At 37.4% G+C, this 11,036-nt stretch overlaps 1 protein-coding gene across 9 annotated transcripts in view; it reads right to left on the reverse strand.

Moving 5' to 3' along the window:
* LOC131691737 (protein yippee-like) overlaps nucleotides 1–11,036 on the reverse strand; it is a 256,645-nt gene that overhangs the window by 23,497 nt on the left and 222,112 nt on the right. Inside the window, exons 1-2 of one of the 9 annotated variants that reach the window (XM_058978349.1) lie at nucleotides 3,974–4,109; nucleotides 3,506–3,913 (exon numbers count right to left, since the gene is read on the reverse strand). The exons of 3 other annotated variants lie outside the window; for them this stretch is intronic. The gene's annotated coding sequence lies outside the window, so the exon portion shown is untranslated. Of the gene's footprint in view, nucleotides 1–3,505; nucleotides 4,118–4,161; nucleotides 4,415–11,036 lie in introns of those variants that run through there. 5 more of the 9 variants (XM_058978354.1, XM_058978355.1, XM_058978351.1 and 2 more) reach the window with 5 other exon arrangements.

Consider the following 11,036-nt stretch of genomic DNA (forward strand, 5'->3'; position numbering starts at 1 on the left):
GAATTATTTGTAACGTAAAAATGTCTGATAGCAGCATAATTTCATGAAATCAACGTACTAAGTTAGTTTGACATTTTTAAAATTCAACGAAACAACAATATGCGTAAAAGTTTCAAAAGAGCCATTTCGATGTAAGTTCCCACTACTTTTCTATAAGCATTTCAACTAATTGGGATGGGTAGGATTTGGTAGAACTATTTCGAGCAACTTATTTGAATGGCTAAGTTCCTATCAATGTTTTTGAAATTGTTTGAAACTATGTGTGCGTGAAGAATGATTTCACAACAGCCCATCACCGGACAAAACGCCCCACTAAATTCTGGATGGAACGTCCCATTATTAGCACAAAGGGGATGTAACTATTGCGCCATTTATGAGCTTCAAATAAGAGTAATACTGATTTTCTTTAGGTAAATCAAGGTTCCGTACAATGTATGATCTTTTTTAGCATTATAAAAATTTCAATTTTTCGATTAGCGCGTATAACCATATTGTTGTAGGGCATACTCATCGATTGCTGTTGGGCATATTATCCTTTTGTTGTGGGGCATATTACACTGAAATCGGGGGCATTCTGACCTGGGTGAGCGAAAAATTTGAGCATTTTTGAGAAACATGTAATATTTTTTTGCATCTTTCAACAAAAAAAGTGGGAACTATTTTCTTATTAATATAGCAATAAATATGACTAGTTGCTGCGGAGATCATAGTGCCCAACGTTGAAATATAACTATTTCTACTTAAGAGGGTGTATTAGACTAAAAAACTATTTGGTCGTGTGATGCACATACATTTACAGCTATCGAAACTACTACTAGGAACCATTCATAAATTACGTAACGCGTTTGGGGGGAGGGGGTTCGACAAGTTGTGACAAGTGGGGAAAGGGGAGTAAGATAGAACGTCACGTAACATGTTTTTACCACGGAGAATTTTTTTTTTAAGAATTTGTTACGTAACAGGGAAGGGGGGATTGTCACAATTTGTTACACGGGAGGAGGGGGAGTCAATTTTGTGTAATTTTTGCGTTACGTAATTTATGAATGGTCCCATATACCGGTAGAATGGGTTTAATACCGCAATGCGCAACCCGCATAAATTTGTACCATATGCCAACCATTGTATCAAACGTCGAAACACCATTTTCAATATGGTTCGTTCAACAATAGAATAACCATTGCCTGGTATAATATCGAACATAACCAGTGTCGTTTTTCCATGCTCGACCATACAAACAACGGGTCGTTAAGAACAGTCACCATACCAAAATATGCGATTTTCCATATACATTTTGACAACATACCATTCAAGAACTATACAGATTATGGTGGCATGCATATTTTAGATTTAGCGATGTATAAAATATTGGCGCAGAAAAAAAAGTCTTCCCTTTCACATTTCAATTCTAACGATTGATGAAATTTCATTTTGTTACACGCAATCTTCTGATGAGAGCTTGGTTGAGACTAACTGGACTGTCCCTTTATCCAACTGAGCTATCGCCGTAATATTGTAAGACGAGGATTTTTGATCATTTTAAGCTACAGGTTTTTGGAACAGCGTGAACAGATATGCGAATGACAAAGCCTACCAGAGCAATATTAATTTCAAGTGCAAAAGTACAATGTAGTATACAAATCACCAATATAGGAAACACGGAAGGTATTGGAAATGGTAACTAAAATGTATGGTAGTATAATAATTGAATTATAATGGTGGAATGTATCAGTAGTATTCCCAATATGGTGAGTATTATATGAATAGTTAGGAAATGGTTCCGAAGATTTCTGGAATGGTATTCATTTATATGGGAATTGCATGGTCTATTTCCAAAATGAAATTAGAATCATACCCAAAAGTAATAGAAACGTACCCATCGAATTTTGGGTGCATTTTAGAAGAAAGACATTTTTGTTCTAAAAATCGCCTGTAACTGTCCAGAAAAAGTTAGAAACAGGCAAAAAATGAGCACTTGCAAAAATTCTAAAAATTTCTAGAACAAAGTATTCATGAGAAATTAACACATAAAATGATAATATAAGAAAAACGATTTTTGAAGAACCACACACTAAGCCAGCCAAAAGTTGTTCAGTAATTTCTTTTGACGATTTGCACAGTAAAGTGAAATTTTTACTGAGCTGTCAGCAAATTGTTTAAAAAATTACAGTAAAGTTTTCATTTTTTAGCGATTTTCAGTAATTTTTCGAATAATTTGCTGAAACCCGCAATATTTTTAACTGAATTTATCAGCCCTTCTGATCTTTTCGGTACATGAACAATATCCAGTAAAATACTGTCTGATTGCTCGGCAAAATTGTACCAACATTACCGAACCTCGTCAAAACCTTACAAAACAGGTACATCAAAGCATCTGTCAAGTCGCCATTTTCAGAGGAAACTGCTGACTGACCAGTATTTTTTGACGTTTGGATAGAACAGATTGCGGAAAGTTCGGTAACCGAATTGTTTACTGAATTGATTACCGAACGGTTTGCTGTTCAAACCCCCAGAAAAATTTTACTGTACCCACTAATTCAATTAAATATTGAATTAAATATTGAAAAAATTAATTACATTAAATATTGAAAAAATCGCAACAAATGAACCGTTAGAGATATCCATATAGTTTATTCAGCAAAGTTGCTTCAATTTGATTGTTTTACAACTTTGTAGAACAATGCTTAGCTAAGTTTATGTGCTAAAGGTTAATACTTTGAGAACCCTATCTACAAAAACCACCCTAATTTTACTAAATATATCTAAACTTAATAGTTGGAATGCAAACAGTTTTGTCTTCGTAAGTACGGCTTTGGGACCACAGTGCAGTATTATTGTGCTACCAAATGTGAGGTTGTTGGTGAAGTTAATGTAATGGGGCTTGGCCGCATATCCGCCGGACGAGGTGGATGCCTCCACGCTGTCGGAAACGAGAGCTAACCGGTGATCCGTTTGCCCGGTATACTCAAACATAGGGTCCATGGCTAGTTTAAGTCCGACTTTAATTAAGTTACAGGAAGACAAGAATCTACACACTAAAATAATATGATCATAAAAGAAAAAATATTTCGCGCTTACAGGGGAAGAATACCCAACGTAAACAATTAAACCAATTGTTTAGGAAAAGGAATTCAATTTTTGAACAACATGATTATTCCGAATGATGAATCTAAATACGTACTGAACAAGGATCGGTATGGTTAGTATGCAGAATATTATCGAGTTCTCTATATCAAAAGATAGATTTCAATATAATTTAACAGAACCCTGAAAGTCAAGAGAAGTATAAATAGCTACACTTATTTTCATTATACACAATCATTGCGAAGTAGCAGTGAATCGCAAAATGTTCTATTTATCTCCTTACGGTAAACATTTACGACTCTCCATGTTTAGTCGCAAACGAGTACTTCATCTCCGAAACGTTAATCATTGCAAACGCAAAAGGCACCAACTGCGTATTTAGAGACTTAGCATGACATCGAGAAATAAAACAACAGTAACCCACCTCCGAACACCTACTTCGCATCACAGGAAATTAAAACCCATCAGCCGCAAAATCCAAATCTCATTATCTTAAACTTTCTCCGCAGAAAGCAACCGATGTTGGTGGTGATGGCCGCGATGAGGTACAAAGCAAAACAAAAACACGACACTTGGCACGGGCAGTGACTTAACGGTTCATTACTTCACTTATTGTATTTCACCTTACCCCTGGACAGCGGTTTACCACGTTTGAGTTCCACTGAACTTGGTTCTGTTTTTTTTCTCAGGAAACAACAGTTAGCAAGAAGCACCGAAATCGATTGCAAAAGCACAAACTACGCACCAACTCTGCTTTGAGAACGAATCACGGCGCACTAGATTGTGACGTTTTGTTCCACATTCAATTACTGATTCAATCGATCTACTAAACCTGCAGATAAATGAAAACGCATCGTCGCCTGTTCACGGTAGACAACAAAACGTGTAATACTTTCAAATATGTAGACTGGGAAAATCCTGCTCAATAAGCGCAAACTGCAATCTCTAGTCGTTTTTTGCTTAGCTTCGCCTGTAAGAACAAACGCTACCTCGCGTAACTTCTGGCGCATACTATTGTCGGATCGTCCAAGAGCACACCGCGGAACCCTCACTTTATTCAATTCCCGTAGTCGCACTCACAACAACATCAGCAACGACGACCAAACCAATCCATTGCTATTGAGGGGAGCTGCCACAAAATGTAAACAAAAATAGAACAGTGTTGTGTTTGATGCTGACTTCGTGAGAAGCAACAAAAATACGTGGTCTGTTTACGGCAACAGCTGTCGTTGATATGAAAGCTGTTGGTTGGCAAGTCTCTGGTCTGGTTTGGTTTGGTCCAATCAACGCCAACGGTCTGCGGGTGGCGGCTGAGGTGGTATTGTTTTTCCCGTTGCGTCTTTGCTCGTTTCTCTGACGGTCTTTCCGCACTAGGTTCACGTACAATTTTGCGAACCAAACACAACACCACTGTTGATTATTTGCTAGCCGCACAGGCTGAAGCGAAAAGTATACGGAAGCGTTATAGGTTGTAGGTGTTGTGCCACTACATCATATAATATAGGTCTACAGCAGATGTTGTTGTGCGAGCCAGAAAGCATAGAAGAAAAAAGACCCAAGTCTGTGTACTGTCGCTAGTTATGCGTGTGAGGAGGCGGTTTAGGGTGGTTGACTAAATTTTGCTGCTTGTTTACATGACATAACACTGTCTTGTCGTTCAGTTCAATCGTCGTATCTACTAACACAGCTACTAGCATTTATATCGAGTTTTAAGCACGGAAAATGAACAACGACGATGAAACACTGTCGCGCTCACGCAACGTTAACAAGAGTATTGTTTCAGGTTGAGAACTGTTCTGGAAAATGTTCAAGTGTAAGAATCTGTAATTCTTGAAACACAGAAAACGGTCAAGATTTGTTATGACAAATGAAATTGTTGCGAACGACAAGATAATAAGTATTTACTGATTAAGAATAACATAATCACTCCAAACACTATACCTTGGAAACCCCAGTAAGGAAAATATATACTGCCCATAAAAGCATAAGAGTCCCATATTGAAAAACAGCAAGCCGAGAAAAACGCTGTTCAATATTTACAATTCCATTGAACCTTATGGATGGGATAACCATGTTTGGATATTTTTTCGATATTTTCTTAACAAACCTGGTAATCTTATTTGTGCATAGTGATTCAGTGGTGATACACAATACATTCCAACAGTTAACTCATTTTCGACAAAAACCCATGTGGGACTCTTATGCTTTAATGGGCAGTATAGTTCGCAATTGTGATGACGATATGTTATAGCATTTTCGCTACGCTGGTGTAGTGCAAAAAAGAGGCTGATTACACCCAAGCTTGAATGAGCACCGACTACACCGGTGTAGTGCACAGTCAAAAACGAATATACCATTAGATTTTCTGTTCGTTGTGCTTATTTGAAACATTTTAAAAAATTACACGGTGCTACCGTGATTTTGTACTTTTCAAATGACCTAGATTTTATCAAGCACAAAATAAAGTATGAAAAAGGTTGTCTACCCTCAAAATCTTCATTTATTGCAAAAAAAAACTATTTTTCGGGACTTACTTCACTAAAAAAATTTCTACGCGGTCATTTTTGACCCGATTTTCAATTTTTTTAGTGCTCTAGAAAGAAGATATGTACTTCACAGCGGTATGCTATTTTATGTTCTTTTGTCAAAAGTACTACGGTTTTGGGACAACAATATGAAAACAACCATAATTTTTCAATGTTTTCATGAAAATTTTGAAAATTGTTTTAATGAAAATTATGAGAGCACATTTCAATCTGAATCGAATGATTTGCTTATAATTCTAATCAACTGAAAAATAGCAGAGTTATCATATTTTTTCAAATTAGAAAATCGCTAGATGAACTTTATCTGCCCCTTCGACGCCTTCTTGTTGTATCTTCGTCGCTGCATATTGCTGTATTATTACTGTTTGTAGTGGCGTTTGATGTTAAAGAAAGCATCGGAATAAATACACTTTAAACACTTTTTTTGAAAAATTTACTGCTTGTTCAAACAGCAATTTAAAAATCTTCACAATGCCGTTCAGATGATCAAAATCGGTTAGAAACGACCGAAGTTATAGCATACTATTTGTTTTATTTACTCTTGTATTGTAATGTTCCACAAATGTGAGCTTGGCATCTAGAATACGCCTAGATCTCGAACAATTTTGCATTTTTCAACAAGTTGGTTTTCTAAGTGTATGCCTATCGTCGGTTCTATTTTTTAAATCCAATTAACTTCCCCTCGACACCAGTCATTGAAGGAGTCTCTTGCCAAACCAGAATTGAAGGCAAAGAGTATTGCATTGCTTCCTCCTACGTTCTCCCTAATGACACGGATTCAGGCTCAACCAACGCCCCGAGTTCCTTAGACTTGTCTCTCTATTCTCGACATTGGTGCTGTTAGATTGCATGTGGAAGATAATCTCTGGTCCTAGCAGCGAACATCTGCCAATCGTAAAAACTATTACTAACGGTTGAGGGTCACAGAATACAATCAATGTTTCATATGATCCCACATGAAAAGTCAATTGTAAGAGCAACGACGACAGCGAGTCAAGTTCAAATCAAACGCGTACCAGTCGCGAACTTTCGCGGACGGTCTCCCAACCCATGGTTGGACAAAGAACTCAGACGTGTACGCGGAGAAGGCCGCTGCGTATAAGACCATCCGAGACGACGGGTTACCTGCTAGTTATCAACAGTAAGCGAAGTCAAAAACGCGAATGAAGAACGAAGTCAGAAAGAGCGAAAGAACATAAGAAAAGTAGTTACTGGCGCCGGTTCGTTGACGGATTAACTAGACAACCCAGCACTCTTTGGGGCATACTCCGACGTATGCGAAACCGAAATAGTACTAACGAGAGCGTGGAATATTCATACCGTTGGATATTCGAATTCGCCAAGAAGGTTTTTTCGGATTCCGACCGGAACAGAAAATCTACTACGTCGTGTCCCCTCACTATATCACTAACGAATTATGTGTTTCGATGGTGGAGTTCTCACTTGCTCTCTTATTATGTAACAATAAAGTTCAAGGGCCAGACAGAGTAAAATTCAAGTTGTTGAAGAATCTGCCAGACATCACGAATTAGATTTACGGGTCTTCCCTATATGTCTTGCCCCCCCTAGGCATCGAATTCTCCACGGAGAAAAATAAACTGCCCATGATAGTATATTTGTCCCTTTTTCTATGGGATTTCTAATCTTTATGGGACTGACATGCGATCATGGGCAGTGAACTAGTCGTATTTTCAAGGAAGCGTGAACCAGCGCAACTACAGTTCCAATTAATGGGTTAAACTATTGATCAGGTTTTAACATTCAAATATCTCGGGGATGCTCTTTTTCCGTACAATAACCGGAACATGATGGTGTTCCTGTTTCCACTCTGCTGTGAACATACATTTCATCAAACTGCGAATCTAGTATTCTTGATCGCGTATTGTTTTTATTGCATGTTTTCGACCCATACGATGAGTCTAGAAGTCCTGGCGATATCTTTATCCCGTTAGTAATTGCAAATTTGTAGAGGCTTATCGAGCTTAATTCCCATACCCGGTTTATGTCTTTGTACTTCGATTACATGACACAAAACACCAATTCTTCTTCGTATTATCTCAACCATGTCAATCTCTCTCATGCGTCTGATTCAATTGTATTCTTCGACACATTCATAAAAGGTGAGATTGGTGGAATCTCGGATCACATACGTCTGCAAGTTAATAGACGGACAAAAACAGGCAGTTCACGCAGTATGCATTAGAAAGTGGAATAAAAATTCTACAAGATATTGTATGAATCATTTGTATCCGGTTGTGTCCATGGCTCTGGTCGCTAGGTTCAAAGAATATGATTAAATAGTCTAAAATCATGATGCGAAGCATATTCGGCGAAGCTGAGAGATAAATTGGTGGTATCTTTGGCAAAGTTTTGGGAAATGCTCTCACATGAAACATTGCCGAAGAAACTGGGTTTCAATCTCTACTAGTTGTTTAGACACAGTGACTTGTTCGATGATGCAGTAACTAATGCCCTGGTTTTATAAGCCAGTCGTCGTATGGTTGAACTCTATCCAGGAAGGATTTTTGTATACATAAGCATTGCATTAGCCCTAAAATCGGCTTGGGAGTCTGTTGACACAGAAGGTAAAGTTCGACAGTGAAATATAGTACTACACCTTCGATAATCAATATAGGTTTCCTTTGTCGTGTTTACTATGAACAACTTGACGATTTAATTTGCCTTGGACATGAAAAAAATATCTTATAATAATTGGTTTATTATTCACCATCGCTAGTACTGCAAATACGTTTCTTGGCAATATTTTAGAACAATAAATAATATTCTTTGAATCCAGCTATCAAGGCCATGGATACAACCGGATACAGATATTTCCCCCAGGATTTTGTAGCATTTTTCTTCTACTTTCTAATGCATACTGATCTCCCCATTTTACCCGTTCACGAGTTATTCGAGTGCAAAGTAGGCCGTTTTTCGCAAAAAAAGTAAATATTTCAAAAGCGTTGAACATATTAAGTTGACTTTTCATCACAATTATGTATGTCATTAATTGTCATAGAACATTGCATGAAAATGTATAACCTTACTTTTCTGACAGTTCAGAGAGCTTGTTTACAAGGACTTAGAAAAACTTTGATTCCACCCAGTACAAGAAACTTGGTTCGAATTCTAACACCATGTAAACAAGCTCGCTGAACTGTCATTTTCTCGAGCATTTTGACTCATATGACATGATCTTGCAATGTCCCATAGAGGAGCGTTTTTTTAGTTCTAGTCTGTACGGGTTGAGAAAGGAGATTGACGATATAACACATAGTGTAAGCAATTTTTAAGGGGAGAATATCATATAAACGGTCAAAATCATACTGAATCATTGCCCTGTTTCTGTGTTAAAGGTTAAAACTAAAAAAATATTTCGTTGAAATATCTAGAGAAAATTTTCAATAGGACGTAAGTAACATTGAGAGCCTCTCTAGAGGCAGATCACTTGTGATGCATTTTTAAAAATCAGCGAAATTAAATGCATTTATTTCCATCAAAATAGAAATTCATAATGTATTTTGCGTTGCATGCAATGTTGTTTGCGTTGCGTGTAAGACGTCAAAACCCTACAGAAAAACTAGCCCTACATTTAACAAAACGTCGAACAAAGTGGATCAGCGTAGGACGTTTGTTAAACAAACTTTTCTACGAGGGAGTGCAAAGCTGATGCAAAAATGGAAATTAAATGCATTTTTTCTTATTTGATGCAAATTTGTTATACATTCTTAGAGTGATCTGCCCCTAGGAGCCTCTCTTTGTTTACTTTCTCTTTCGTTTATTACGACGTCATTACAACACTTTGCACTAATGTTCCAGTACATATCGAAAGCCGACGGTTTTTACTATAATATTATGCAAAGAGTAGAGTAGTAAATGTGGAAATGGCCGAGTAATGAACAGAAGAGAAAGAGCCCAAAGAGAATCTCTCATTGTTACTTACATCCTTTTGAAAATTTTCTCTAGAATATATTCGTGCTGACCTAAGACGAGACATGCGGATCAATGTTTTCTTGTTCATTTTTTTATTTTTTGTTTGTTCTACTCACATACGCTCTCATTCTGGTTCACGTATTACTCACATGCTTTCTCATTTGGCTCACACTGGTTCAAAGTGACTGGATCAATTTGACACTTGTTTTTCCTATCCGCAGATCCCGTCCTAGGTACTGACATTATGATGCGAGATGCGATAAACCAGCTCAGCTTCTCGCCGCCACTCTGTAAGCACCCTAACAAGCCCAACAAGCTGAAACTATTTTAAGGTTCAACTGAAAAAGGTTGGAAAAGCTGCCATCTTGGAAAACGATAAAAGCAGGTTTTTCTCATACCGATGGAAAAAGTTTTATGAAAATCAATCAGTAATACTCTACCAACACCCCGAATACATTAATTCATTTTCATGAAGATTTTTCTAACGATATTAGAAAAACCGCTTTTTTCATTTGCCAAGATGGTCGATCACTGAGGCGTGTTCGACTTAATGAGTTTTAATGAAACTTATGTTTAAGAAACAACTTAATGTTCCAGCTCAAGGTTCAACTGCGAACGCCTCCATAAGCGGACATCTTGGAAAATGAAAATATCCATTTTTTTCTCACACCGCTGGAAAAATCTTCATGAAAGTAGAGTATTAAAGATTGATTTTCATGAAGATTTTTCCAACGGTGTCAGAAAAACTGCTTTTATCGTTTTCCAGGATGGCCGGTTTTAAAAGCTTCCTCAGTAGAACCTTAAGCCTTAAAGAGAACGAAAGGTCAAAATCTAGTTGATTGCATTTTAATCACGTCACAACAATAAAAAAAACTCTTTTGCACACCCAAAAAGCTACAATAAACCGGTTAATCTTTCGAACCACCCCAAGAAGCAAAGGAGAGGCTGATTTTGTAAACAGTCTGAAAAAATTCGCTAGTATGCGTCTGTTGTCCCGTCGTGTAGGTGCATGGGTAATCTAATCTTCACACAAGCTTTGTACGCTCGCTCGCATTTGCGCGTTGCCGACGGCTGTTATACAGTTATGAAAAATCGAGTGTGAAATAATAACAACAAAGAACAGGCTGATTTCTTTGCGTCGTAGCTCTTGTTATTTACGAGATTATTATTATTGCCTTTCTCATACTGTTATTGTTATCATTACTCAACACATATTTGCACCGATAAGGGGTGTATATAAACAAATTGTGAAATTCAGACCCTCGGCGTGAGTCGAGTCCTATTAATTACGCATCAGCTCTTAAAGAATCGTCTCTGCTGGAAGGAGACTATGATTGTCAATTCAGTCAGTTTTTCCCCCATTCGCAGACAGTCATTGATTACAGGTCAGTAAGCAGAAAAATATAGCCACCATGATAATTCATAGGAGTATAACTCAGGACATGGATAGGGGAAAAATCAATACGTGAATCAACA

Source organism: Topomyia yanbarensis, chromosome 3, assembly GCF_030247195.1.
Source record: "Topomyia yanbarensis strain Yona2022 chromosome 3, ASM3024719v1, whole genome shotgun sequence".
NCBI classification, from domain to species: Eukaryota; Metazoa; Arthropoda; class Insecta; order Diptera; family Culicidae; genus Topomyia; species Topomyia yanbarensis.